The sequence below is a fragment of the Schistocerca americana genome, chromosome 6, assembly GCF_021461395.2.
Source record: "Schistocerca americana isolate TAMUIC-IGC-003095 chromosome 6, iqSchAmer2.1, whole genome shotgun sequence".
Lineage (NCBI taxonomy): Eukaryota > Metazoa > Arthropoda > Insecta > Orthoptera > Acrididae > Schistocerca > Schistocerca americana.
Genome location: NC_060124.1, coordinates 367,393,128 through 367,412,579, shown reverse-complemented (window position 1 = coordinate 367,412,579; position 19,452 = coordinate 367,393,128).

Sequence of the window (19,452 nt, the reverse complement as noted above, 5' to 3'; positions counted from 1 at the left end):
GAAACTGACCAAGGCCACATGGGCGTGGATGATACTAATCGGAAAGGAAGCCCATCGACTACAGACGACAATGTCTAAACTATCAAAGAAGAACACCTGGATGAAAAGAGATTTTCCAACGATGAGAACGTTTAAACGGCGGTTCTCGAATGTTTACTTCACCAAGGAGCGAATTTCTACCGTCGATAAACTGAGCAACTAGCAGAACGTTCCTTTTGTATCCCGCCTGGAAGGCGGCGCGTGGGTCTGCTCCTGTAATTTAGAGGGTAGACCGAATGTAGGAAGCTAGGAGGAGCAGGTGAGGTAGAACTCTCGGTACTGCAAGTGGTTTTACTATATCTCAAAAAAATGGTTCAAATGGCTCTGAGCACTATGGGACTTAACTGCTGTGGTCATCAGTCCCCTAGACTTAGAACTACTTAAACCTAACTAACCTAAGGACATCACACACATCCATGCCCGAGGCAGGATTCGAACCTGCGACCGCAGCAGTCGTGCGGTTCCAGACTGTAGCGCCTAGAACCGCTCGGCCACTCTGGCCGGCTACTATATCTCAGCATAATAATAAACGTGAATACATAACTTTGTACTGAGGAGCACGTAGGTGTGAAGCCGGATGTATTACCGCTAACAGAAGTTACACAGGAAAAATCTGTAGTGGCTCGCCCACTATTAAAATGAAACAATGCTGGTTGGTCGTCTGCTCGTGATCTAAATGGGCTGAATCTGGAGCGGCGCTCGTAGAGCTGCACAGTGCCGCCTAGAGCGCGCTGTCGTCGGTGTGGATCGTCCGCTCTTGTAGTGCCAACCTAAGAACTTGCACCTACGCCGTGGCATCGTAGCTATCGATACCACAGTTCGAATCTTTGTTTACAGAGATTTGGTGGCTATGTTGAAAAATAGTGTCATTGTCTGCGTCACTTTGAAGTGTAGTGCACTGTTCAGTAAAAGTTATTTGATCTGCGATAATAAAGTGATTTCCCGTCCACAGACGGAATTTGAATTCTCAGTTTTACCGGAGGACCAGGAATATAAAGGACTGTATAACGGTTTGAATCCATTCGGACTGCAATAAACGACAACATGTGAAGAGAAACACTTGTTACTGACAACAATCACACACAAAGAAAATACGAGTATACATATTCACCTTTTAGCATGCAAGGCGCACGGGTCCCGACCTGCGACAGCCGCTCAGCTGAGTGTCCATCCACACCTCTCTTACTGTCGTCATAGCGAGTGTCCCGATAGCCGTCCTTGGATGGGTCACTTCCAGGTCAGTGCCTCTCACGTACAAAAAATTCGAGAGAGCCGGCCGGAGTGGCCGAGCGGTTCTAGGTGCTATATCTGGAACCGCGCGACCGCTATGGTCGCAGGTTCGAATCCTGCCTCGGGCGTGGATGTGTGTGATGTCCTTAGGATAGTTAGGTTTAAGTACGACGGCAGTTCAATAAGTAATGCAACACTTTTTTTTCTGAAACAGGGGTTGTTTTATTCAGCATTGAAATACACTAGGTTATTCCCCGATCTTTTAGCTACACAACACTATTTTTCAACGTAATCTCCATTCAATGCTACGGCCTTACGCCACCTTGAAATGAGGGCCTGTATGCCTGCACGGTACCATTCCACTGGTCGATGTCGGAGCCAACGTCGTACTGCATCAATAACTTCTTCATCACCCGCGTAGTGTCTCCCACGGATTGCGTCCTTCATTGGGTCAAACATATGGAATCCGACGGTGCGAGATCGGGGCTGTAGGGTGCATGAGGAAGAACAGTCCACTGAAGTTTTGTGAGCTCCTCTCGGGTGCGAAGACTTGTGTGAGGTCTTGCGTTGTCATGAAGAAGGAGAAGTTCGTTCAGATTTTTGTGCCTACGAACACGCTGAAGTCGTTTCTTCAAATTCTGAAGACTAGCACAATACACTTCAGAGTTGATCGTTTGACCATGGGGAAGGACATCGAACAGAATAACCCCTTCAGCGTCCCAGAAGACTGTAACCATGACTTTACTGGCTGAGGGTATGGCTTTAAACTTTTTCTTGGTAGGGGAGTGAGTGTGGCGCCACTCCATTGATTGCCGTTTTGTTTCAGGTTCGAAGTGATGAACCCATGTTTCATCGCCTGTAACAATCTTTGACAAGAAATTGTCACCCTCAGCCACATGACGAGCAAGCAATTCCGCACAGATGGTTCTCCTTTGCTCTTTATGGTGTTCGGTTAGGCAACGAGGGACCCAGCGGGAACAGACCTTTGAATATCCCAACTGGTGAACAATTGTGACAGCACTACCAACAGAGATGTCAAGTTGAGCACTCACTGAGTTGTTTGATGGTGATCCGTCGATCATCTCGAACGAGTGTGCTCGCACGCTCCGCCATTGCAGGAGTCACAGCTGTGCACGGCCGGCCCGCACGCGGGAGATCAGACAGTCTTGCTTGACCTTGCGGCAATGATGACACACGCTTTGCCCAACGACTCACCGTGCTTTTGTCCACTGCCAGATCACCGTAGACATTCTGCAAGCGCCTATGAATATCTGAGATGCCCTGGTTTTCCGCCAAAAGAAACTCGATCACTGCCCGTTGTTTGCAACGCACATCCGTTACAGACGCCATTTTAACAGCTCCGTACAGCGCTGCCACCTGTCGGAAGTCAATGAAACTATACGATACGAAGCGGGAATGTTTGAAAATATTCCACAAGAAATTTCCGGTTTTTTCAACCAAAATTGGCCGAGAAAAAAAATGTGTTGCATTACTTATTGAACTGCCCTCGTAGTTCTAAGTTCTAGGGGACTGATGACCTCAGATGTTAAGTCCCATAGTGCTCAGAACCATTTGAGCCAAGCCAATTCGAGAGAGGGCATCTTCTGTGCTGAATGCACACGCATTGCCCGAACTCTTACGGGACTCGTTAAGATTGTCTCCCGCTAGTAATGAGTGTAATGGTCAGGGGCACTACGAATGTAGTGTGTGGACATTAAGTAGGAAATGTAGGTCCCACGGGGAGCGTGCGAGGGATAAATCCGTGCAGTCGCACTGTTCTCTGTGCCCTCGGTGGCTCAGAAGGATAGTGCGTCTGTCATGTAAGCAGGAGATCCCGGGTTCGATTCCCTGTCGGGGCACACATTTTCAACTGTCCCCGTTGATGTTTATCAACGCCTGTCGACAGCTTAGGGTCTTATTATCACTTCAACCGTAGGAAAGGCAGATGTCAAGATGAGATTCATCAGAAAGTGTTATGGAAATATAATTCATCCCCAAGACGGGTGGCTTACAAAACACTTGTCAGACCGATTCTTTAGTATTGCTCATCAGTCTGGGACCCTTACTAGGTTTCACTAATAGAGAAGATGCGAAGGAGAGTGTCACGTTTCGTCACGGGATAGTTTTGTCGTGGCGTTGCGCAGATGCTTAACACTCCAGTGGCAGGCGCTACAAAGGCGCTGTGCATCCCTGAGAGACTTACTGCTAAATTTTCGAGAGAGAAATTCCAGGAAGATCGGGCAACATGTTACCTCCACTAACGTTCGTCACGCACGGTGACCACAATGAGAAAATCAGAGACCAACAATCTTTCCTAGCCCGCACCGTTCGCGCCAGGAACAAGAAGAACGAGGGAAATGATAGCGGAACCAGGAGGATCCGCCAATACACTCGGTAATGTGTCTTCCAGAGTATACGACGTGCGACAATAAAGTAATGAGACTGATTTTCTTTGCAAGATGTGGCAACCCTGGAGGCTTGCATTGGCACAATGTCTTTGACCATGGTCTATAAGCTGCTTCTAGTCCAAGCGGCACATCGATGCTACTGCTCAGTCGTGAGTTGTGCTGTAATAACTTAACGCGTGTTTGCGTCTCTCGTCACGGAAATGAAACTGCATAATATTTCGCAACGGTATGCCATTTCTTTTTGCAATAAACTGGGTGAAAATGTGACAACAACTTACGGTAAGCTTCAGAAGGCTTTTGGAGAGGAGGTTATGTCAAGAGCTCAAGTTTTTCGCTGGCATAAAATGTTTAGTGAAGGCAGAACGAATGTTGAAGATGAAGACCGCAATGGACGACCATCAACCACACAGACGGATGTCAACTTGGCCAGGGTGCGTGAACTCATACGATGTGATGGAAGATCATCCGTGAAAATGATTTTCAGAAGAACTGAACATCAATCGAGAAACAGTTCGTCTAATAATAACTGAAGACTGAATTGGATTCTGCGTGACGATAATGCGTCATCCCATACTGCTCAGCCAGTACAGCAATTTTTAACCTCAAAACAAATTTCAGTACTACCACAGCCAGCTTATTCACCAGATATCGCTCAAATAAAAAATGGCTCCGAGCACTATGGGACTGAACTTCTAAGGTCATCAGTCCCCTAGAACTGAGAACTAATTAAACCTAACTAACGTAAGTACATCACACACATCCATGCCCGAGGCAGGATTCGAACCGGCGACCGTAGCGGTCGCGCGGTTCCAGACTGTAGCGCCTAGAAATGCTAGGCCACCCCGGCCGCCAGATATCGCTCCGTGCGATTTTTTTCTATTTCCAAGAGTCAAAACGGCGGTCAAGGGACACCATTTTCAAACAACACAAGATGTCCAAATAGCTGTGATGAGGGTCTTGGATGATATTCCAGAAATGTTTCCATCAATGGCAGAAGCGCTGGAAAAAGTGTGTGCAATCAGAAGGGAACTACACTCCTGGAAATGGAAAAAAGAACACATTGACACCGGTGTGTCATACCCACCATACTTGCTCCGGACACTGCGAGAGGGCTGTACAAGCAATGATCACACGCACGGCACAGCGGACACACCAGGAACCGCGGTGTTGGCCGTCGAATGGCGCTAGCTGCGCACCATTTGTGCACCGCCGCCGTCAGTGTCAGCCAGTTTGCCGTAGCATACGGAGCTCCATCGCAGTCTTTAACACTGGTAGCATGCCGCGACAGCGTGGACGTGAACCGTATGTGCAGTTGACGGACTTTGAGCGAGGGCGTATAGTGGGCGTGCGGGAGGCCGGGTGGACGTACCGCCGAATTGCTCAACACGTGGGGCGTGAGGTCTCCACAGTACATCGATGTTGTCGCCAGTGGTCGGCGGAAGGTGCACGTGCCCGTCGACCTGGGACCGGACCGCAGCGACGCACGGATGCACGCCAAGACCGTAGGATCCTACGCAGTGCCGTAGGGGACCGCACCGCCACTTCCCAGAAAATTAGGGACACTGTTGCTCCTGGAGTATCGGCGAGGACCATTCGTAACCGTCTCCATGAAGCTGGGCTACGGTCCCGCACACCGTTAGGCCGTCTTCCGCTCACGCCCCAACATCGTGCAGCCCGCCTCCAGTGGTGTCGCGACAGGCGTGAATGGAGGGACGAATGGAGACGTGTCGTCTTCAGCGATGAGAGTCGCTTCTGCCTTGGTGCCAATGATGGTCGTATGCGTGTTTGGCGCCGTGCAGGTGAGCGCCACAATCAGGACTGCATACGACCGAGGCACACAGGGCCAACACCCGGCATCATGGTGTGGGGAGCGATCTCCTACACTGGCCGTACACCACTGGTGATCGTCGAGGGGACACCGAATAGTGCACGGTACATCCAAACCGTCATCGAACCCATCGTTCTACCATTCCTAGACCGGCAAGGGAACTTGCTGTTCCAACAGGACAATGCACGTCCGCATGTATCCCGTGCCACCCATCGTGCTCTAGAAGGTGTAAGTCAACTACCCTGGCCAGCAAGATCTCCGGATCTGTCCCCCATTGAGCATGTTTGGGACTGGATGAAGCGTCGTCTCACGCGGTCTGCACGTCCAGCGCGAACGCTGGTCCAACTGAGGCGCCAGGTGGAAATGGCATGGCAAGCCGTTCCACAGGACTACATCCAGCATCTCTACGATCGTCTCCATGGGAGAATAGCAGCCTGCATTGCTGCGAAAGGTGGATATACGCTGTACTAGTGCCGACATTGTGCATGCTCTGTTGCCTGTGTCTATGTGCCTGTGGTTCTGTCAGTGTGATCATGTGATGTATCTGACCCCAGGAATGTGTCAATAAAGTTTCCCCTTCCTGGGACAATGAATTCACGGTGTTCTTATTTCAATTTCCAGGAGTGTACTTTGAAGGAGACAACACTAAACTTGACTAAAATGGTAAGCAACTTTTTTTTCACATCAGTCTCATTACTTTATTGTCGCACCTCGTAGATGTACAAGGTGTCCATAATTAAAGTTCCAGATTCGAAACGCTGTAGGAAGAGTCTCACTGCTCAGAACGATGACAAATCTAAACAGCGTATTATTGATGCTGGAGGATATATCATGGAACAAAAAACATTAACGACAAGTTGACCAATAAATGGCTCTGTAAGCGTCGGGATATGCACGCCAGCAGACGCACGGCACAGACTGTTCCTCAGTTTGCGTCTGAGACGCCGATCACGACTGTCTGCATGAAGAATCGGACCTGCTGGTAAAGTTCTTTTACAGGGACGGTGACTGTGTGCTAGTAGTTCTTCAGAAGTTCTGGACATTCAAATTTATGCTGAAAGGCATTGGTCTGCTGCCTGCCAAGGATATGGGCAAAGTGATCACAAAATTCTAAGAAACAGATTCTTTTGGAGTGAAATGTGGCAGACAGAAGAAAGCAGTTTATCTGACATCTGTCGAAGAAGTGTCCACAGCATTGCAGGAAGGATCGAGAGGTGCTGGCAAACTTGCAGCACACGCGGAATTGTCAGAAAGTTGGAAATGCCTGCAAGCATGATGCATAAAATCCTGCGGATCATCCTGCACTTCTACCCTTATAAAAATTACCCTATGTTCGGGATTTGCTTTCTTCGGACCTATCATAAAGATAAATGTTCGCCCTGGAATTTGTTGCTAGCATGAAAATCGACGATGAATGGCCGTGGAACATTAAATGGGCGAACGAAGCCTATTTCTATCTCTGGACATGTCAATACACAGAATTTCAGAAAATGAACAACGGTTAATCCGCACACACATCAATCGGTACCAGTTCATTCTGCAAATTGACCATGTGATGCGGATTACCAGCACCGTTTATTCCAGAGCAGGTTTTTTTTTTTTTTTCTCCGAGCTGTTGAGTCCTGCGGGTCCTGATACCTGTAGCGTAACTGGTAAATACTATGAGAGTCTTTTGTGCATGAAAATCGTTCCAACCCTTCAACTGTGTGGATGTTTGGGTATGATCACTTTTATGCAAGACGGTGCTCCTCGGCACATTGCACAGCCAATGTAGCGGCTGCTATGGGGGCATTTCGGAAATGCTAGAAATATCATATATGATTTCCCTATAGCATGGCCGTCCAGATCAAATGATGTTAATCCGTGTGACTTCTGGCTGTGGGAATATCTCAAAGACGTTGTGTTCAGTGCTCCAATTACGATGTATCTGAATTGAATACACGCACTGCGCAACGTATCCTGATCGTGACCCCCGAGACTCTCCGATCTGTTGTGGAGCGTGCTGTGTGTGTGAATTCCTAAGGGACCAAACTGCTTAGGTCATCGATCCCTAGACTTACACACTACTTAAACTAAATTGCGCTAAGAACAACACACACACCCATGCCCGAGGGACGACTCGAACGTCCGGCGGGAGGGGCCGCGCAGTCCGTGACAGGATGTAACGTGCTGTTTCTCGAATTCACCTTGTGGCAGAAAACGGTGGACAACATATTCAATACGTCTTGCGCCAGTCTCACGGCAATTAGAAACCGATGGCATTTCGCTTTTTATGCAATTTTCGGCGCGGGGACAATTAAGAACCAATTTTATTTTGCTTCATATGCGATTTTTGGCCTCAGGACAACTAAAAGCCTGTTTTACCCATCCGATTTGGTGCGACCTCGCCGTGGAGGACGGACTTACCGAAGTGACAGTGCCGCGACTGTTGGCTGTCGAACTTGTGCAGTCATGTACAATGAACTATATGGATGATGTAATATGCAACTGTAGCTATTATAAAGCAATTTTTCTGTCATTTGTACTCGACCCCATTTGGGTTAAGACATTTACAGAGCGAACTATTGGTAACATTTTCGTTATCTTTTTTTTCATGACGTTTCTCCCTATATCAATAATACGCCGTTCAGATTTGGCATCATTCAGAGCAGTGGTTCTCCTTCTACAGTGTTTTGAAACTGAAACTTTTATTGTTGGCACCCTGTAGATGTAGATGTAGATGCAGATGAATGGGAGACGCAGGCGCAGGCCTGACCCCTTGCTGGGTGGGTGCTGACCGCCACAGGCCCTCACCGCCCCAATGGAGGCAGCAAGCAGATGAGATTCTGGCCGCCTTCCGACCGGCCGGTAATTAACTGCGCCTTCCCTTGGGAGCCTTGCTTTACAGCGGTCTCGGAAATCCTCCCAACGGCTGGACGGAGAGCACCACAGGTTCTCCCTCATCTTTTCCGTTACCCTTAGTTGACTTCAGTCACAAACCAAGTGCTAAATTTCAGCTGCCAACATGAACTGGAAGTCACTGAAAACAAGAATGAAATGTGACATTTTTTACATGGTTTCCACTATTCAAACTACCTGCTGTAGGGCCCTGGATTCTATCACTGTGCTACATGGAGTTCTCGAGTTATTGTTTCTATTGGCTTACAAGACACGCACTGAATTTCTGAATGAACCATAACTCCACTACAAACTTTCACAGGTGGATCAAAACAAGAAAAAGGTCTAGTAACCATTGACTCTAAAATGTTATTCTTAAAAGTTGTAAGGGTGCCGAACGGAGACACCTCAGTGTGGTCAATATGGTATTGTGGAAACTGTGTAGCGTCCTTCGAAGCTAACAAAAAGTGATTAGCAAGTTTACATTTATTCATTCAGATTGGCAGTTCTGTGTCTTCTCTGACGCCTTCACTCATTCCTCTTGTCAGCTGGGCTGGGCTGGGCTGGTAGCCAAGGCCGCTGCAACAGCAGTTCGGGATTTTATGCCCCTAGACTGCCCCCCCCCCCCCCCCCCCGCCGCTTCAGGAATGGGGGTTATCGCTGAAACAACCGGTTTTCGGTTATATCTTTTTTTCACTCCCGCTCAGAATAGCCGGTTTCGGAAATAAGCTATTGTAGGTTATTTATTCATATTATTTTATTGTAATAAATGTAGAAATAAAACAAAGATTGAAAATTTTGGCTCTCTCTGTTTCAAGATAAATAGAATCAAAATATTAAATTTAATAAGCAAAGAAAAGAAAAATTAATCCGTGCACGGTTCGCTGCTTTCCTTGAAAAAAAGGAAGTGTTTGAATATTACAAAAAATTATCAGTTCTCTCCTACAGAAGATCTCGACGTAAGTTTCCTTCGAAATCGTGAAAGACCATGCACAGAAATTATAACTGATCGTGCCGCTGAACAAATAAATGCTAGCTGTGAAAGCAGCTCGTATGATCAAACACGTTAGGTCAAGACCTATGATGTAGTAGAACCTCTACCCTCTACTGCAGCTTAATTGCAAAGTGCATGAACGCATGGCATGTTACATAGAACTGTTATGTTTCAAGTATCAATTTAACAGTGGCAAGGACATGTAAACAAATTCGGAGAGATCTTACTCAGTTAATAATGATTTAAACACAATTCTCAGTAGAAAGAAGAACATAATTATTCATACATGAACCACTTGACATTTTGCGCCATCACATAGTGAACATTCCCCTCCAACTTGTTCGAGAATCCTACGAAAATATCAAGAACAGTTAAATGAACGAGAAACCGATTACCGATTTCTGGTCTACGTGAATTGAGGTTGTATATCTCATAATAAAAAGCATGCTATATTCTAGCCATCCATAATGGCTCGTTATAAACGTGAAATCGTTGCACTGAATGAATAAGGTAAGCTGCACAGCAGTCGGCTTTACCCCAGCATGATTGTTAGCTCGTAAGAAGAATACGCAGAAAGCAATCTTTTGGAGAGTCTGCACAGACATCTTTTCCAAAGGGCTGCACCGAGTGCAGGTCGAGAAGCACACCAGCAAGCAGGTATCCTCCTCTCCTCTGTTTCTCTCTTCGTTTCACTCGAACGCCGTCCATGCGTTAACGCACGAGTCCACGTTAACCTCTCGTTGGCGTAGACCAGAGGCCGTCAAACTGCAGCCCGCGGGCCGCATGCGGCCCGAATCAAGTATTTGTGTGGCCCGCGATACTCAGCCGTATTTTATAACAATATGCATGTGACAAATAACAGCTGAATCCAAAACGTCAACTAACGTTAAGAGCTGTAGTTATCCTGCTTAGTAACAAAAAATACTTACACAGCGAGTTACGATTTTAAGATTTGCTTAATTTTAATCGATGTTGATGAACTCGTCCATGAGCTAAGTAAAGTTGGCCGCTTACCTCAGCGGTACAGGGGTGAAGTAGCGCGTCCACTGCTGTTACAGTGGGAAACTTTTATTGTTTTTTCAGCCAGTACCGATAACTCACATGTGCGAAAGTCTCGTAGCGATCAGCTGCTACGGTATGAATTTTGAGACGGAAGTAACATGGATTTGTGAATTCGTGTTACAGAGACGGTCATCTTCAATTGTGATACTTGCAGCGAGGACCATTACATTAAAGATCTTATAATACAGTGCAATGAGTAGAAGAAAACTGACATTCAAACCATATGCCATAGTGTCTCATATTGAATAATGCTTTGAAACATAAGTACAGTTACTTTTATTAACCAGTTAACCATCCGTTCACACAGACAGCCTTGCCGCTGTGGATACACCGGTTTCCGTCAGATGACCGAAGTTAAGCGCTGTCGGGCGTGGCTGGCGCTTGGATGGGTGACCGTCCAGGCCGTCATGCGCTGTTGCCAATTTTCGGGTTGCACTCAGCCTCGTGATGCCAATTGAGGAGCTACTCGACCGAATAATAGCGGCTCCGGTCAGAGAAAACCATCATAACGAGTGGGAGAGCGGTGTGCTGACCACACGCCCCTCCCATCCGCATCCTCATCTGAGGATGACACGGCGATCGGATGGTACCGATGGGCCATTTGTGGCCTGAAGACGGGGTGCAGTGCTTTTCACACAGACAACACAAGACTTAGTTAGGCAAAGCTGTGCTACGACTTTGGGGTCGCTGAGGTGCAACAATCTGAAATAGAGAACAGCTGACACAAAGTGGTCTGAATGGTACCGATTTTTAACGGTCACTACACAGGGGCCAGCTGCCAACTTATCGCGCCCTTACCACAGCTAGTCTACTGGACGCTTGCAACATATAAATTTGTTTAGTTTACCAATTAATAATAAGATTGTTATATATTCGGCCCGAGGTGTCGTCCCTCAAATACCAGCTCTTGAGCAAAAAGACGCTGGTCGCCCAATCTACCCTTCACAACTAGCCGAACACTGTCCACACATCCGACATAGATTGTTGAGCACACAATACATCAGCAATTTGCTCATGATTTATAGAACACGGACAATAGTAAAATCTGAAGGTTGTCATCTCTGGCGAGGAACTTTCAAGCTTGAGGGTAAAGTGGTTGATTTTTTGTTATTGTTCATATTTATTATGATACTTTATGGCTAAGTAACTGATTGCCCATTCATCGAAAAATTTGCAGTGAATTATGAGTGTGAAGTGCGACTTCTAATTTCAGTGAAGCAAGTACTGACAGTCTGAAATTGTCATCTTTTTCCACAAACCCCTTTAAGAAGTCTTTGCAAAACTTCTATGGTCATCTGCAAGGAATTTCTGAATCCTATTCCAGTCCCCGTTTTTTAACGTGTCAAGAAGATCACGCCCATATTTGTTTCCTTCTTCAATAAGCTCACGAATGAACAATATTGCTATTTTTTGGTTGGTGCACTTTAGGTTATACATCTCTGCATACGAAATGAAGGTAACATATCTAAATGACTTTTTTATAATCGTTAAAGGCCTCTATCTTTTTCCTCCCTTGGTGGTTCGTTCACGAGTCTTGTGCACAATTTCAAAGCGTCATTGAAATATCTGAACACGTTAAAGCGAGTCCACACTGGGCGCGCCGCACCGAATACGTTGTGCCCTTTGTCGGTACATGAAAGGAAGCAGAGCTTCAGCGCTCGCTCAGCTTTGGACGGGGCTGGGCCGCGCCGTGTTCGCGTGAGTGAAGGGTCGCAGCTGGAGAGCGTCAGTATTGCAAGTCCCGTATTTATTCTGCTGCACCGACATTTTAAAATAGAGGAAAAAGCCTCTTCATTTAACATCAGTGCTAAAATGCAGGGCAATGTACAACGAAAATAATCTTTTCAATGACCTGACTCCTGCTGAGAATGGACAGAAGTTTTTATCGTGTGCCGTTTCAAGACTTTGAACACCTGTTGTGTCTGAATCATGAATAACTGTCACAAGTAGTACAATTACAACACCTTGCAAAGAGATTCTGGCTATTACGTTCCACTTTCTGACAACTGGAGATTCCTTTTCAAGTTCAATGTACCTCGTCAAAATAATCAAAGTAATCAACGACTGTCATCGAAGTTTGCGTATTGTTCTTCGCTTCTTTTATTTTACAGGCGAAAAAACTCGCGAGCCTTTGTCATTCGTCATTTCTTGTTTTTATGTGACAATTATTGACTTCAGGATCCCACAACTCCCGCTTTCCTCTACAAAAATCTGAAAACCATTCAATGTCTTTGCGGTTTCGCTTAATAAGAACACACTGCTGCTACCCTAGTACAGACAGTCACCGCGCCTGCGAACAGAAACCTGCTTATGATACATTCGGATATTTGTCTCGCTGTATTCTGCACGGCGGCGTAATGAATTATTTACTTGTCCTCTGCCACTGACTCACGCCGCAATACCAGTGTTAAGCAATGTTGAGTCTGAGAATCCCATGTCGAGTAAGATTTGAACTGCATCAAAAATACTGTCCAGCAAGTACCACATTAATGATGCCCTGTCACTGACTCAAAACACAATTTCGTGGACTCATGTAGGCCAGATGCAGCTCTGCTACAACGAGTCGCAGCTTAGCGTTCCAGTGAGTAATGGGCTTAAGGTACTGCAGCGTACGCTTCCACTATCTCTCTCTTTCTTTGAAGTAAACACGGTGCCATTATCCTAGTCATATCTTCTAATTCCTTAGCCAGGTGACACACAGCGCAATGTTGACATCCGTGTTAAACATACCCTATTGGCCATTAAAATTGCTACACCAAGAAGAAATGCAGATGATAAACGGGTATTCATTGGACAAATATATTATACTAGAACTGACAAAAAAAATGGCTCTGAGCACTATGGGACTCAACTGCTGTGGTCATAAGTCCCCTAGAACTGAGAACTACTTAAACCTAACTAACCTAAGGACAGCACACAACACCCAGCCATCACGAGGCAGAGAAAATCTCTGACCCCGCCGGGAATCGAACCCGGGAACCCGGGCGTGGGAAGCGAGAACGCTACCGCACGACCACGAGATGCGGGCTAGAACTGACATGTGATTGCATTTTCACGCAATTTGGGTGCATAGATCCTGAGAAATCAGTACCTAGAACAACCACCTCTAGCCGTAATAACGGCCTTGATACGCCTGGGCATTGAATCAAACAGAGCTTGAATGGCGTGTACAGGTATAGCAGCCCATGCAGCTTCAACACGATACCACAGTTCAACAAAACTAGTGACTGGCGTATTGTGACGAGCCAGTTGCTCGGCCACCATTGACCAGGCGTTTTCAGTTGATGAGAGATCTGGAGAATGTGCTGGCGAGGGCAGCAGTCGAACGTTTTCTGTACCCAGAAAGGCCCGTATAGGACCTGCAACATGCGGTCGTACATTATCCTGCTGAAATGAAGGGTTTCGCAGGGATCGAGTGAAGGGTAGAGCCACGGGTCGTAACACATCTGAAATGTAACGTCCACTGTTCAAAGTGCCGTCAATGCGAACAAGAGGTGACCGAGACGTGTAACCAATGGCACTCCATACCATCACGCCGGGTGATACGCCAGTATGGCGATGACGAATACACACTTCCAATGTGTGTTCACCGCGATGACGCCAAACACGAATGCGACCATCATGATGCTGTAAACAGTACCCAGGTTCGTCGTTGAGTGCACCATCGCAGGCGCTCCTGCCTGTGATGCACCGTCAAGGGTAACCGCAGCCATGGTCTCCGAGCTGATAGTTCATGCTGCTGCAAACGTCATCGAACTGTTCGTGCAGATGTTTGTTGTCTTGCAAACGTCCCCATCTCTTGACTCAGGGATCCAAATGTGGCTGCACGGATAAGATGCCTGTCACGGATAAGATGCCTAGTGATACGAGGCCGCTTGGATGCAGCACGCGTGTCGTATTACCCTCCTGAACCCACCGATTCGATATTCTGCTAACAGTCATTGGATCTCGACCAACGCGAGCAGCAATGTCGCGATACGATAAACCGCAATCGGAAACGTGATGGTACGCATTTCTCATCCTTACACGAGGCATCACAACAACGTTTCACCAGGCAACGCCAGTCAACTGCTGTTTGTGTAAGAGAAATTGGTTGGAAACTTTCCTCATGTCAGCACGTTGTAGGTGTCGCCACCGGCGCCAACCTTGTGTGAAAGTTCTGAAAAGCTAATCATTTGCATATCACAGCATCTTCTTCCTGTCGGTTAAATTTCGCGTCTGTAGCACGTCATCTTCGTGTGTAGCAATTTTAATGGCCGATAGTGTACTAGGAACAAAGTATAGCACAGATGATTTTGAAATTACATGTGTCCGATCTAAATAAATGATATGAGTAGCGCGTAAATATTTGTATGCCTCCGGTTCTGAAGGTGCTTCATAATAAATTGAGACGCATCGCATATGGCAAAATGTAAACTACATTAAGTCTGTTGCAAATGAACTTTAACTCAACAATAAAGAAACATCAGCTACATTACTATTAAAAACTAAAACACATCTTTATGCTCACTTGTCGCTTGTCGCCAGCTCACCTTCGCACTGGCAATATTCCACAATACTGACAAAGGAAACCCGCCATAGGTCGCTCTCTGACACGGTCGAAATCTCACCTTGCCGTGTGAACCTGTGCTTGCACTAATTAAGGTAACTATTGTTATAGGTAACTATAACTTATTCTGATGTAGATACCCTTAGTCAGCATCGAAACCAGGTCAATTCAATAAAATTTATGTAGTAGGCTGGCTGTTTTTATACTTCGTTAAACTTTAAATACCGTTGCTGAATATCCGTTTTGGTTTTTGCGCCCATAGTTCAAACCCAGTATTACATTTTTTTCTCTCTTTTGTCGTTGAGGAAGTGTGTGACATATTTTTTGTGACATCGTAAAATGTACTGGAATTATTGAAAAAAGAAATGAGCGTTTCAAATCTTATTAAAAACAGATTTTCTCATACAAATCATATATTAAAAACGGTAATTAATCATTTAAAATATATAAATTCCAATATTTCATTTTTTGCTTCGATTTCTACTTTTACCTTTCAAGAGAACCAGTGCGTTCCTCAGAGTGATGTGTTTCGCAAAATCCCAAGTATAAAACGTCAGAGCAACGGGCCAAGCGACATACGCCACAATCACATTTTTTAGTGTGAATATAGTCAGGAAAATATTCTCGTTAACGTAGTTAAAAACCTCACGATCTGGCGATACGTTTGCGACAAACGACGCATATTGAAGTATTTTCTCGAATTCTAGAGCCTAATTGTGGATGGAGCCATTTATTTTCATTACATCACTTTTACTTGTGAATTCCCTTTGCTCCGTGATGAACGTACGGTACTTACATAGGTTGTGAGTTCTTCACATGTCAGTACAAGTATACGTCACAGGGTTAACATAAAGGACCGGCCTCTGTGGTCGAGCGGTTCTAGGCGCTTCAGTCCGGAACCACGCGGCTGCTACGGTCGCACGTTCGAATCCTGCCTCGGGCATGGATGTGTGTGATGTCCTTAGGTTAGTCCGGTGTAAGTAGTTATAAGTCTAGGGGACTGATGACCTCAGATGTTAAGTCCCATAGTGCTTAGAGCCATTTGAACCATTTAACATAAAGGCACACCCTCCGGCGGAATTGCTTTCACTGAAAACGTCGGTAATTCAGTTTCATCGACAAACAGTCTTATCTTAAAAGCAGTGATCACCTTAATCACTGCACGTCTCCATTTTTGCGTAAGGTCGTAAGACTTCGTGAGAAAACCAATGATATATTCTTTTGTGAACTCTTATTATTTTACGGCTCTTGCGTATACATTCTGTTGCCGTCCCATTAATTGGTTTAAGTCTTGTTGGACTCGAGGAGCAAATTTACCACTGAATTATTAGATATAAACAGATACTGTTGGCAACAATTTTTTGAAAAGTGTTAATCCGTGTCAGTTGTGATGAAGAAAGTTACTTTTATTATCCACAACAGACTCGGAAGTCGGAGCAGCCACATACTGAATATATCATTTCGAAAAGATAGGACTGCTTTAGTTATAAGTCCTTTATTTATAGGACTTGCAGCTTAAGCGATCTTATCTCGTAAAAATACTTTTATTATATTTGAAATGCTTCCTTCTTTTATCAATAATTACATTGTGTTTTGCATTATCACAAAATATATTGATGCCAAATACGCGGTCCAACCACATTATTGTGACCACCTATGTTTGACGTCAACGTCCAGTAACCATTCGCAGACGGGAAGGTGGCAATTTATCTGACGTGCAAAATGATATGAACTTTGGCGTTCTGGTCAAAAATGCAAGTATTTCAGAAATCTCCAAGTGTGTAAACTGTTCGCATGTCACCACAGTTAAAATATACTGTGCGCGGCAAAATGGCGCCATCCATAACCGGCGCAGACGATAATGTAGAGCACCACGGGCTAGCCGTCCGCTGTGGCCGAGCGGTTCTAGTCGCGTCAGTCCGGAACCGCGCTGCTGCTCCGGTCGCAGGTTCCAATTCTGCCTCGGGCATGTCTGTGTGTGATGTCCTTGGGTAAGTTAGGTTTAAGTAGTTCTAAGTTCTGGGGGACTGATGACCTCAGATGTTAAGTCCCATAGTGCTTAGAGCCATTTGAACCATTTTTGAACCACGGGCTATAGACGACGGGGTGAACGACAGCTGGGGAGAAATGTATGGATGAATGGGCGTGCAACAGTTCAGTAAGTGACAGATCAACTGAGGAGCTACCAAGAGTGACTCCTCAACGACAGTTCAGCGAATGTTGTGGTATTTGGTCTTCTGCAGCAGGCCCTTGGTCCGTGCAACCATGCTGACCGCTGTTCACCCGCGACGAAAGCTGGAATTTGCACGCCAGTAACGCAACTGGAGACCGACTGAGTGGCAACAGGTGACCTTTTCCGATTAATCATGTTTCATTCTCCATAGCACAGATGGTCGTTGGCGGGTACGAAGTGAAACGCCTGAAAGTGAACACACATCATCAATCAGCGGAAAGGTAGAGGCAGGAGGAGGGAGCAATATGGTCTGGGGAATGTTTTCGTGGTATGCTCTGTATGATTTCGTTATTCTAAAAGACACAATGGATCAACACAAGTATGTATCTACCCTTGGGCACTGTGTCCACCTCTACTCGAGGTTTGTTTTACCGCGGTACAATGGCATCTATCAGCAGGAAAACGCAACGTGTCACGTACACTTTGGCCATTAAAATTGCTACACCACGAAGATGACGTGCTACAGACGCGAAATTTAACCGAGAGGAACAAGATGCTGTGATATGCAAATGATTAGCTTTTCAGAGCATTCACACAAAGTTGGCGCCGGTGGCGACACCTACAATGTACTAACATGAGGAAAGTTGCCAAATTCAAATGGCTCTGTGCACTATTGGACTCAACTGCTGTGGTCATAAGTCCCCTAGAACTGAGAACTACTTAAACCTAACTAACCTAAGGACATCACACACATCCATGCCCGAGGCAGGATTCGAACCTGCGACCGTAGAGGTCGTGCGGTTCCAGACTGTAGCGCCTTTAACCGCTCGGCCACTCCGGCCGGCTGAGGAAAGTTTCCAACCGATTTCTCATACACAAACAGCAGTTGACCGGCGTTGCCTGGTGAAACGTTGTTGTGATGCCTCGTGTAAGGAGGAGAAATGCGTACCAACACGTTTCCGACTTTGATAAAGGTCGGATTGTAGCCTATCGCGATTGTGGTTTATCGTATAGCGACATTGCTGCTCGCGTTAGTCGAGATACAGTGACTGTTAGTAGAATATGAAATCGGTGGGTTCAGGAGGGTAATACGGAACGCCGTGCTGGATCCCGACGGCCTCGTATCACTAGCAGTCGAGATGACAGGAGTCTTATCCTCATGGCTGTAGCGGATCGTGCAGCCACGTCTCGATCCCTGAGTCAACAGATCGGGACGTTCGCAAGACAACAACCATCTGCACGAACAGTTCGACGACGGTTGCAGCGGCATGGACTATCAGCTCGGAGACCATGGCTGCGGTTACCCTTGACGCTGCATCACAGACAGGAGCGCCTGCGATGGTGTACACAACGACGAACCTGGGTGCACGAATGGCAAAACGTCATTTTTTCGGATGAATCCAGCTTCTGTTTACAGCATCACGATGGTCGCATCCGTGTTTGGCGACATCGCGATGAACGCACATTGGAAGCGTGTATTCCTCATCGCTCATCGCCATACTAGCGTATCACCCGGCGTGATCGTATGGGGTGCCGTTAGTTACACGTCTTGGTAACCTCTTGTTCGCACTGACGACACTTTGAACAGTGGACGTTACATTTCAGATGTGTTACGACCCGTGGCTCTACCCTTCATTCGATCCCTGCGAAACCCTACATTTCAGCTAGATAATGCACGACCGCATGTTGCAGGACCTGTACGGGCCTTTCTGGATACAGAAAATGTTCGACTGCTGCCCTGGCCAACACATTCTCCAGATCTCTCACCAATTGAAATCGTCTGATAAATGGTGACCGAGCAATTGGCTCGTCACAATACGCCAGTCACTACTCTTGATGAACTGTGGCATCGTGTTGAAGCTGCATGGGCAGCTGCACCTGTATACGCCATCCAAGCTCTGTTAATGCCCAGGCGTATCATGGCCGTTATTACGGCCAGAGGTGGTTGTTCCGGGTACTGATTTCTCAGGATCTATGCACCCAAATTGCGTGAAAATGTAATTACATGTCAGTTCTAGTATAATATACTTGTCCAATGAATACCCGTTTATCATCCGTATTTCTTCTTGGTGTAGCAATTTTAATGGCCAGTAGTGTAGCTAGCAGGGTACGTGCATGCTCGAAGAGCAGTAGGAATAGTTTACTGTACTCCCCTGACCACCAATCTGCCAGGATTTAAAACCAGTTGAAAATCTTGGGACCACCTCGGTCGGTCTGTCGGCGACATGGCTCCTCATCCGAGAAATTTAGCGCAGCTGGCCACGGCGTTGGAGCCCCTGTTAGTACCTTCCA